The sequence below is a fragment of the Maniola hyperantus genome, chromosome 1 (genome assembly GCF_902806685.2).
Source record: "Maniola hyperantus chromosome 1, iAphHyp1.2, whole genome shotgun sequence".
Lineage (NCBI taxonomy): Eukaryota > Metazoa > Arthropoda > Insecta > Lepidoptera > Nymphalidae > Maniola > Maniola hyperantus.
Window position 1 is genome coordinate 9482826 of NC_048536.1, and position 12391 is coordinate 9495216.

Here is a 12391-nt window from a genome sequence, read left to right on the forward strand (position 1 = left end):
GTTTTCTCATGACCTTCAATGCAAGTTACATTTAATTCCTTAAAAGTGTAGGAATGTTAAACCTATTATTTTTTTACTCCTACAAGAGATGAACTTTGCTAACACTGCTAAACCAATGTCATTATTAATTTAGATTTAAATACAGTTCTACTAGTTTTAGTACTCTACTAATAATGAATAATGATATATTGTACGTGTATAGTTATTGTAAGTAATAACTACTTAATAATAAATTAAATATCGGAAGTTAAGAAACAGGAACAGTGAGCAAGCTAGGTCAACAATAGGAACAAGAATCAGTCCGAAAACATACCAAATTACGAAGTGAATATAATACAGTCCAATGAGCAGGCAACGTATAATCAAAAACTATAACGAAAGCAGGAGTATTTAGAAGCAGCTAAGGAGCACCAAAAGACACAACGACTGCACCGCATGAGAGACTGACATTTTGGACGGAACGTGACGTCTAACTATCTGCAACCAATGACGTGCGATTTCTTGACCAGTGATGTGCGGTTGTTTGGGATGTCCCTATTAGTTTGTTTCGATGAATAGGGTATAAGCATAATATTGTGTAGTAAATAAAAAGTCTACATTTTCGCAGCTATCCTAAATAATTTAAATACTCTAATAATTCTGAGAGGAGACCCGTGCTCAGTAGTGAGTTAGCCATTGGTTGATCATGACCTGTGGTCGTAGCTCGTTTTTTTTCTGCTCGGCTTAATTAATATTACCCTTGCCATTTTGCTACAATAGTGGGGTAACTACCCCACTATTGCGTTATTATACGTTATGAATTGTCTGCAATGATGATATGCAAATTAATTATGTAGTTATTTATGTAGTTACTACTTAATTGATATTTTTAGATAGTCATGCAGTTAATTTAAACAATCTATAAATAAACAGCCTCCCAATTGTTCAATCAAAATATGTATCCACTAGCTGATGCCCGCAACTTCGTCCGCGTGGAATTAGGTTTTTTAAAAATCCCGCGGGAACTCCTTGATTTTCCGGGATAAAAAGTAGCTTATGTCACTCTCCAGATCTTAAACTATACCAATACCCATGCAAAAAATCTCATCGATCTGTTGCTCCGTTGCGACGTGATTGAAGGACAAACCAACAAACAAACACACTTTCGCATTTATAATAAGGGTACTGATTTACGTGAATCCACAAGTACCTAATCTGTCTATATATTTTTCTAATGTATAAAGTTCGTTACCTTATACCTAATAATATGTTCGTGCATTTTTCATCCGATTTAGTTGAAACTTTGTACGGTTGTAGTAGGCACTTGCTTGAAGGGTATATATATATAGTTTGAGCTGAACTCAACTGAACTGATATCAACGTTCAGCTCTAATTGCTACTTGCTAGGCCTAGAAACTTTATATTTTGCGTGTGCGCTACAGGTTGAGATGGCAATCGTGGTATGAGGAGGGGGGACGCCCCGCATACACGTGCTCGTCCGCACTGGGTTAGCGCGGGGGCTGTACGGGTGTGCGGGGTGTTGCCTGCTCGATTGCCATCTCGACCTGTCGCGTACTACTAAGAAAGGATATTCCGGATTACCGAACGTTGCGCGTTGCCTTGTTTGCATCATTATGTTTCAACTAGCTTATGCTCGCGACTTCATCCGCGTGGACTACACAAATTTCAAACCCCTATTTCACCTTGTTAGGGGTTGAATTTTAAAAAATCCTTTCTTAGCGGATGCCTACGTCATAGTAGTAGCTGTATGCCAAATTTCAGCCCGATCCGTCCAGTTGTTTGAGCTGTGCGTTGATAGATCAGTCAGTCAGTCAGTCAGCTTCTCCTTCTATACATATAGAAGATAAGTATAATAGGTATCTAGTAATAAATAGTTTCTTGGTTATTGTAAGTTATTGTAATTTTCTCAGATAGGTACATTTATTATCTTATTTGTATGATCTTCGTGTGACACCCTAACAATTTCATTTGATATAGGTATATAGGTATTAGAACTTTGATAACTAGGAATGTTTACAAGTAGGTACATACGAATAGCAGAGAAACTTAAATGTTTTTGATTTGAAGCATCGATTAATATGTACCTACTTAATTTTTTTAAAGTTTGCAACAACAATATTCACTTCAGCCAATATCCTCCCGCTGTTGGACATAGCTCTCTTTTAAGTAGCGCCAACGTGCTCTATCTTTTGCTTTTCGCATCCAATCAATGTCAGCCACTCTCCGGATATCGTCGGCCTACCTTTTTGAGGAGCGCCGTACGCTCCGTTTACTAAGACGTCTTCACTCGAGGACCTTTCTACTACTAAGTCTAACACCCATCAGTCCTCCGACACATGACCAGCCCACTTCAACGCCCTAGCCTTGGAAGCTGTCGGTCACTTAAGTTCTTTGGCTAATCATTTCGTTTCGAACTTTATACCTCAAAGAAATTTCGAGCATAATAATATTATATGTCTTTTATTATAGTACTCGTAGCTCACTTAAAGTCGACAGACTAGCCTCTTCATTACTAGTAGCATGCACTGATAAAGTCTTTTGTCTTTATGGAGGTACTGAGGTATGGGCGATGAAAAGACTCGACGAAGTTTGCCAAATGCTGCCCAGCCCAGCTTTCCTTACAAAATGGTATTCTGGATAAAGTGGCTTTTTAATAGTCAATGAATTATTAAAATTGGTTCTGTAGTTTCAGAGCGATTACAAACAAACAAATCATTCTTCTTTTTATAATTTTAGTGTAAATAAATGATGGCTGCGACTTACCAAACGCCAAAATCTAGCAGACAGACAGTCAGACACACTTTTGCAATTTTAATATTAGTATGGATTTGGTTTTTGCTTATAATTTGCTCTTTAAATGACCAGTCGATATGGCTCGGTAAGTGAAACCTTGGTAAAACTACGTCTTATTGGCAGTTCTGCAGTATAAGCACGGAAAGTGGCTGCTTGATCACTTTTTACGCTACCGTGCGTTCGTATTTCTTCATTATCATTATGTATAGAATGTAAATTATTATTCAATCTTACACACTAGCCTATATAGGTATACATTGAAAGTCAAGGTGATGGCATAAACCATATAAGTTATAGCTAATAGCTATTAAGTATAATTTAAAAATAAATACGTTTTAACTTATATTGTAATAGCTGATGCCAGCGACTTCGTTCGCGTGGATTTAGTTTCTTGAAAATCCCGTGGCAACCCTGACTTTCCAAGATAAAAGTAGCCTATGTCACTCCAAGTCTGTTCCTCCGATGCGACGTGATTGAAGGACAAACCTATAAACTAACAAACACACACTTTCGCATTAAGTATAATATGGGTAGTGATTGTATTCATCATTATACTTATTTATTTATTAATGGAAACTTAAGTAGTTGTCTAATGATAAATAATCTGTTAAGTACTTAGTAACATTTTGAAAGTTACAATTTTGGCTTTAAAGACTGTTTATTTTACGCTTTTCAATGTATCTACCCTATCTTCCAATAAATAATTGCCAATGGCACAAGATCGGATAATCTTTAGCGAATAGCAAAGAAGGAAAACCCTGTTTGCAGACCACAACAGACAGCTTATCAAATATCTAATCGAATTCTAACATTACTTACTAGCTTATGCTCGCAACTACGTTCGCGTGGATTACAAAAATTTCAAACCTATTTCACAATCTTAGGGATGGTGGAATTTTCAAAAAGCCTTTCTTAGCGGATACCTGCGTCATAATAGCTATCTGCATGCCAACTTTCAGCCCAAACCGTCCAGTATTTAGAGCTGAGCGTTGATGATAGATCAGTTAGTCAGTCACCTTTTCCTTTTTTTTTTAACCTACAGGGTACTTCCCGTTGACCTAGAATCATGAAATTTGGCAGGTAGGTAGGTTTTATAGCAGACATTAGGGAAAAAATCTGAAAATCGTGAATTTGTGGTGACATCACACAAAAAAAATTAAATTGTAGTCATAAAATAAAAATTAGTATTTTCAATTTTCGAAGTAAGATAACTATATCAAGTGGGGTATCATATGAAAGGGCTTCGCCTGTGCATTCTAAAACAGGTTTTTATTTATTTCTATGCATCATAGTTTTTCAATTATCGTGAAAAATGTCGAAAAAATACGACTGTAGTACGGACTACGGAGCCGTCGTTATGCGAGCCTGACTCGCACTTGGCCGTTTTTTTTAATTTGAGATCTCTACGAAAATTGTAATAAGCTACCCGTGCGAAGCCGGGGCGGGTCGCTAGTTTCGAATAAATCAAGGATGTTGAATTCATTAGGGCATCATATTGGCACCATTCAGAAGACAAAACCTACTGGTTTTATACTTGGCCGGAAAGCTCAACCGTAATTTCTTCGACCTTTCTTGTGTTTTGTCTTCTTTATTTCATGTAGGCTAACTTGTGGCGCTTAGTGTACGTCAGACCTCTACCACCCACAAGCTCGTTTGGTAGGCATTAGCCACGGACGAATCAGCTTAGCTTATTGTTCTGTGGTATTACCAGATTCTACTGAGAAGACACTGCTAGAAATTAAGCAGTTACGGTTTTCAAAACTCAGGATGTTATTATGTCACAATATTATGTATTATACATTTAACAACTTTTGCACTATCTCGTGGGCATTGGACAGCTGAATGTAAAAAATTCATCAATCTATAGTAATTAATAAAATTGAATTGTCTGTCTGTCATTTCGAAATAACTACCTCATATTAAGCTCATATTATGGTTATTTGAACTGTACCATAACTGAATCACACGTTTTTAAAAATTTTGTCTGTCTATCTGTTTGAACAGGCTAATCTTCGGAACGGCTGAACCTATTGTGACGGGACTTTCACAGACAAGTAGAGAAGTAACCAGGGAGTAACATAGGCTACTTTTTAACCGACTTTTAAAAAATCTCCGAGATTACTGAACAATTTTCGTAGTTTCTTTTTAAATTGATAGAGAAACTTCGCAACATTGTTCCATAAAAAAATTGGATTCCAACTCAATCCTGATGCTGCAGGGGACCTGATCACCTTAACTTATGGGATTTAGAAACGGTCGGTTATAAATTGGTATTAGAGGTACCTACGAAGTAAAGACTATCGTTGAACTCGAGGGCCCAACTCCTCAACCCTGATGCTGTAAGGAATTGCGTTCCTAAATCGTGGTGATTTAAAAACTGGCTTACTATAAAAAGGAACGACTAAACGGACGCAATGCCGCTTGGTTCCAAATCCAACTAACATTCCTATTTGCATTGGGCTTTGACATCGGTAGGGTGTTACTTGCCAGCGAGACGGGAGTGGAGAAGGCGGGTAGAGACTTCGATAGGCGTGAGAGGTGCAACGGATCGATGTAATTATTTTGCATGGATAGCGGAGATTGGAGAATGACATAGGCTACTTTTATGCCGGAAAACCAATGAGTTTCCACGCGGACGAAGCCGCGGGCATCAGCTAGTTGTAAATAAACACTGTGAAAGTAAGCAAAGTAGACGCTTATATCATTTTTAACATCGGTAAATTGTCTTTTCCTGACAGCAAACTTAACAGTAACTTTTGAGGTTTGAGTTTGCCTGCAGCTAGTTTCTCTATATTATGAACGCTCGGCCCCGCTGAAGCTTAAAGTCACCCCCAAAAACTGTAGAGTTCTCCATTTTAAGTGTCTTCATTTATCAATAACGTTCCATCAAATTTCTGTACATTAGGTAGGTAGTACAACCCCAAACGCTTCCTCTTTTGCATTCAACAGAACTACCTCACACATAATGCTACATGCTTATGCTCGCGACTTCGTCCACGTGGACTATGCAAATTTCAAACCTCTATTTCACCCCCTTAGGAGTTGAATTTTCAAAAATCCTTTCTTAGCGGATGTCTACGTCATAATGGCTATCTGTATGCCAACAGACAGACAGAACAACAGAACGATCCGTCCAGTAGTTTGAGCTGTGCGTTTATAGATCAGTCAGTCAGTCACCTTTTCCTTTTATATATTTAAATATATAACAATAGTGTTGATATTTCACACAAAATGCTCATTTATTAAAATATATATAACAATAGTGTAGGGATTTTATCTTAAATCCGGAAATGTTACCGGAATCATGCAGACTCATTTGAAATGAATTCTGACTGTCTATTTTACTACAATATAGTTTCTTTTTCTATAATAGGTACCTACTTATAAAACTAGTTTTTTGCGTGGGTACAATGGATGCCTTGCGTATTATAGAATTATTACTGTATGACATTATAGTTAAGTACCAACTTTCCTGATAAAGATGTATTGGCAAAGTTTAGAATTTCAGAAGCAAGGGATTCTTTCTTGGGCTTGGCTTGAAACTTAAAAAGTTTTTTAGCTAATTTTCAAGTTATTGTAGATTATTAGATAGCTAAGAATATGTAGAAAAAACCGGCCAAGTGCGTGGCAGACCACGCGCAGTGTAGGGTTCCGTAGTCACAATTATTATAGCTGACCTAGGATAATTACGATCAATCACAAATACAATAGATAGAATAAAATTATAATAGACATTAATATGCATCTCATAATATCTACGTACAATAATTAACCTCGAAAAACAGGTATAACTCCTTAACCTGTGAATTCTACTTAGCCATGATAGTTTTCCTTTAAAATTGATTATATATATATTATATATACTACTGCTGTGAATTTTTCGCGGGGGGAGACACACACCACTTGACTAATAAAAATTATCACTTTAAAACATTATATTTTACAAACGGATCTAGAAATCGAAAAATGATGTTCCCACACCCACATTATTTTTAAAAGACCTATTCAACGATACTCCACACTATGGGGCAGCCAAAAAAAATCATCCCCACATGTAAAGGAGCTAACCAAAAAAAAAAAAAAAATTTATCACAATTTTATTTCACCACTTTGTCGGCGTGATTAATATGTATCCCCATGCCAAATTACAGATTTCTAGCACTAATTGTCTCTGAGATTAACCGAGGACGGACGGACGGACATGGCGAAACTATAGGGGTTCCCTACGGTATTTACTACGGAACCCTAAAAAGGCTAAGAATGTGTAGAAAAAAGTCCCTTTTTTCTTATTTTAATGGTCATAATTATTAAGTGATCGGGATTTCCGCTACATAGAAATCAAAAAGTTGGACTGGAAAATATTTAAAGTAAGTGTCAAATCCGTATTTTCTTCAAAATAGGCTAGTTGACACTTTTTTTAAGTAGGTCTTAAATGGTTAATATTTGTCCTATTAGATCAAAAAAATTAACACTATATTTTTTGCGCCCTAAAAACCGTAAAACTTTAATTTAAAAATATATTTTTCTTAGACAGGTGAAAACACTGTCGGCCATGTTTGGTCGATAGATTATCTGTGCTCTGACGTCATGCATTTGTATACAACAGCATAACCTCCCAAAGTTTAATAAACATGACTTCTATACTAGTTTACTTGAAAAATATAGTAATTATCATTATTGTATCATCCGAGAATGTAAAAACGCATCGATAAAGACCACAGGAAAGTTGAAGATTAGAGTGCCCAGTGAAATAAATATACGTAACAAGCGAAGACTGGCTTAAAGGGATCCTATATCACTAACGACTTCAACCCAAATTTATTTTTGCAAAGATCACTTTGTTGTAAGTCTTACTTAATAAGTTATTCAATTTATAAAGAGAAAACGATAATATTTTACGTTTACTATGAGTTTTTAGAAATATATAAAAACTAGCTTATGCTCGTGACTTCGCCCGCGTGGACTTTAAATTTCAAACCCCCATTTAACTCACTCAGGAGTGGAATTTCAAAAAATCCTTTCCTAGTGGATACCTTCTCTTTACCTACAAAGAACACACCCACCAAATTTCATGTATCTAGGACCAGCTGTTTAGATGTTAAGTCTGTGCGTTGATATATAAGTTAGTCAGTCAGGACTTTAAATTTTATATGTATGGATACTACGTTAGTCCACGCGTGACATAGGGATGACATTTCTTTGTTTACATATTGAATGACGTCACATCATGGCTGACAGCGTTTTCTGCGTTTCAAATAAAAATAAAAACTGTATTATTTTAAATTGGATTTATATATCCATCCTGCGTTTTTAATAATTGTTATTGATATATTTCGTTGTCTTAAGCAAAATACTATAATAAATAATCATTTATTGGACGAAATTAGATATGAGTCAAGTAGCCTATTGTACCATTTTCGTCCAAAGTGCTTAGGGGTCACCCCTACCCACCTACCTACCGAATTTCATGATTCTAGGTCAACGGGAAATACCGTATAGGTATTCTTGACAGACTAGACGGACAGACAGACGGACAACGAAATGATCCTATAAGGTTCCTGTTTTTAGGGTTCCGTACCTCAAAAGAAAAACGGAATCCTTATAGGATCACTTTGTTGTCTGTCTGTCTGTCGGTCTGTCAAGAAACTATTGATACTTCCCGTTGACCTAGAATCATGAAATTTGGCAGGTAGGTAGGTTTGGTAGCAGAAATTCGGGGAAAATCTGAAAAACGTGAATTTGTGGTTACATCACAAAAAAAAATTGTGGTCATGAACTAATAATTAGTATTTTCACTTTTCGAAGTATCAAGTGGGGTATCATATGAAAGGTCTTCACCTGTGCATTCTAAAACAGATTTTTATTTATTTTATGCATCATAGTTTTTGAATTATCGTGCAAAATGTCGAAAAAATACGACTGTATTACGGAACCCTCGTTGCGCGAGCCTGACTCGCACTTGGCCGGTATTTTTATATATAGAGATTTATTTCTGCTAATGTATGAAATTGTTTATTCTCTTTGAAGAATTCACAAAGCTAAGATAAGATTTGAATAAGTAATATTGAGCTACCTACCTAGTCAATAAAAGTTCACTGCAAAGAATATAGCGTAATGGATGACGAATAGCTATTGTGCAATAAATGAAACTGATAGCTTCGCGTAACGTTTTCATTTCTTATCAACTTTCACTGATTTTAACTTGAAGTAAAGATACCACATGAACGTAGCTACTTGTAACTACTTAGCTTATTCAAAGTTAATAAATCGCAGAAATAATGATTTACTCGTTTTATCACCATCCTTATTATCAACCAATAGACGTCCACTGCTAGGCATAGGTCTCTTGTAGGGATTTCCACACGCCATGATCTTGTGCCGCCTGGATCCAGCGGTTCTTTGCGACTCATTTGATGTCGTCTGTTCACCTAGTAAGGGGTCTTCCAACGTTGCGCTTTCCAGTGCGAGGTCTCCATTAAAGCACCTTGGGGCCTCAACATCTATCGTTTTAACGAACTCGGTGTCCCGTCCATCTCCTCAATTCTGATTTGAACACGTAGAGAAACTCCAAGTATAGCTCTCTAAATCGCCTGCTGAGTGAATCCTGAACTTTAATTTGAGGCCTTTTTACTCGTTTATTTCTAAAATTTAAACAAGCTCGAGGTTATGCTTGCTTGCGATAATAATTTGATGGGGACTGACAAAATTGCGCAACATAAAAACCGAATTACTTCCGATATGAATAAGTAGGTATACCTACACCTGAATCATAACGAAGGGGCGTTTGTAGCCTTCAACTTTAAAGGGAACAAGAAAAAAAAGATTCCGACGAGTTGAGAACCTCCTCCTTTTTTGAAGTCGGTTAATAAAAGCACAGAATAACTTTTAGTTTAGATAAAACTTAACGTTACTATGTGGTAGTTTTGGTAATTTTGGGATAAAAGGTAAGCTTTGAAAGCAGAGTAGGTAGATTGAAAATGTTCTGTTTGCAGTTTTTAGTAGAGCGAGGTTCTATTATTTAGATTTTTATCTAGTAGGTAGGTAGGTATATTGATTGATTAGTGGATTGATTGGTCAGGGAATCTTGTTCTCACGATTTAAATTTTATGGTAATTTTTGAGCTATTGGGCTGTTATTATTATTATTTTTGGTCAGTCTTATGACGCGTTGTTATTCCGAGCATTATTATTTCAAGGTTGCGCGGTCGCCCGTCTCAGTGAGGTTGCGTTGTGGGGCTCCTCGATAGGCGTCTTTTGTATATCTATCCCTTTTTCGCATTAAGTTATTCTGTACCTTGGCAGTCGGCCTGGGTATCGTCGACGAATTTCTTAATAGCTGCTCCTTAATTATTGCAAACTTATTGATTACTTTATGCTTATTTTAACTAACCATTATGCAAAACAAAGAGAATCAGCAAATAGTTGACTTTTAAATAACAATGACTCACAAGTCATAACTCCTTAATAGGTAAAGGTCAATGATATTAGAAGAAAATAGGTAGATACGTTATACGCGGACCGCAAGTGGCACGTTAAAACTAAGCTAATTAGCAAACCTGAGCTCAGTCGCCCGCTGGCGTCGCGCTATCGATGACGTCGTTGATAGTAATGTGTATTTTGTTTTCGTCTCCCAAAACAACCGAAAATGCCGTCGTGTGTGATGAGATTCCGCACAAACTACACAAGCAAGGTTTCCAAAAGTCAAGGAATCACATTTCATTCGTAAGTAAAACTATTTCTTTTATATAATTCGTATTTTTCACTTATTTAACAATAACAAACTCGTGCACGTTCGTGTAAAATGCAACTCATTGCAATTTGTACCTTATGTCACATGCCATAAGTACGTATCAAGTTATCGTTGTACGTATTTTAAAGTTTCCGATCAAAGAATATAAAATAAACAGATAGGTCTCTTCTGAGTATTGACAATTCAAATAGTGTGCATATTTCCTGTTTTAGGGAAGGATAAATTAACTATGGTCTAACATCTTTTTACGGTCCACTGCTGGGTCTCTTCATACAATGAGGGAATTTTGGCTATGGGTATGTAGATTGTGTAATAGTAAATATTTTCAAAAATAAAAAATATTTTCATTTCACATTTTATTCCTTTACCTACCTTCCCGCGGCTTCGTCCGCGTAAAATTTAGTAATTTTATTTCGACTTCTTTTCCATGTATGGGAGCCCCCTTTATTTAATTTAATTTAATTTTTATTATTTTTATTATAGCGGCAATAGAAATACATTCTGTGAAAATTTCAACTGTCTACCTATTACGGCTTACGAGATACAGCCCGCTGACAGATGGACGTACAGACAGCGGAGGCTTAGTAATAGGGTCCCGTTGGCACCCCTTGGGCACGGAACCCTAAAAACGAGCGGAACCGCGGGAAAAAGCTAGTTCGTAATATATTAAATACCACAGTATAAGGTTTTTATTTTACTATACAACTACAGTGTAGGCATAAATCGGCATTAGCCGAAAAGACTTTACTGTTTTTTTTTCTTTGGAGTTTCTAGTTTACCGTCTCGTCCCGTCTCTTTTACGCTCGCATTATTAGGCATATATCCGTCCTTCTTCCACTCTTCTGTGCAGGACGAGGTAGTGCAAAATATAACCGTCTCTTTTTCGTGCGCAACTGAAGCTGAGGTTATCAGTTCACCGTCCTTTACTCTCTGTTGTGTGAGGTTAAAATACTATCTATGCGTTTATGTGTGTTGAGTCTTTCGGCGCTGACGCAGCGTGCCATTAATAAACATCGAATTTGATATAAGTAACCTATCTACCTATTTTTCTTCTAATATCATTGGTAAAGGTAGTTATAACGAATAGGACAATAATTTGATGAAATTATAGCAGTCAGTTAGTAATTTGTTTTCATCTACTAACCTATCATAGTTACGTACCTATCACGTTTTAAGCACTATCCAAAATAATACCTTCTATCTTATTAATGAGACTTGCCAAATAGGTAGGTATTTTACATATCGCGCCAATTAAAGTAAATGTTCTTCCTGTCTTGTCTCATTAAGCTTTAGGTAGGTAGTACCTACCTACTTACAAATAAAGTATCTACATTGTACTTACAGACAAAATGACTACTTAGTCACCTAATTATTTATTAAGTAAGTAACCTAATTAGGTTAATTTTTATGAACTTTTATAAAACAAAGTTTATAGAGGTCTGTAGATTTGGAGAAAACTCTTCAACTAACTATACGATGACACTAAAACTAATCTTGTAAATAAATCCCAAGTAGGTAATTTTATCGTGATATAATTTTATCGTTGTTTTATAGATCTGCGTATGAGTAGAGTCGAACAACAGTGATCTGTAAGAAAACTATGGGCAGGGTTCTTTTTTCATTATAGGAAAGAAAAATACATACCTATATATATAATAAACTAGATCAGATTCTAAATCCTCAATCCTGATGCTGTACGGGACCTGACCACAAAAATTGATGGAATTTAGAAACTGTCGGTTGTAAATTGATATTGGAGGCACCAACCAAATAAAGACTTTGAACTCAACTCCTCAGCCCTGATGCTGTAAGGAATTGCATTCTTATATCGTGGTGATTCCACGGAATT

The 12391-nt window shown here is 36.3% G+C and overlaps 1 protein-coding gene and 1 long non-coding RNA gene across 9 annotated transcripts in view; both read left to right on the forward strand.

The window, feature by feature from the left end:
- Window positions 1-12391, forward strand: part of tai (taiman) — a 79317-nt gene that overhangs the window by 24639 nt on the left and 42287 nt on the right. The window lies entirely within an intron of this gene.
- LOC138403028 (uncharacterized) lies at window positions 10274-10907 on the forward strand. The gene is made up of 2 exons (XR_011237333.1): window positions 10274-10514; window positions 10755-10907. It is a non-coding gene; the product is annotated as an uncharacterized lncRNA (long non-coding RNA).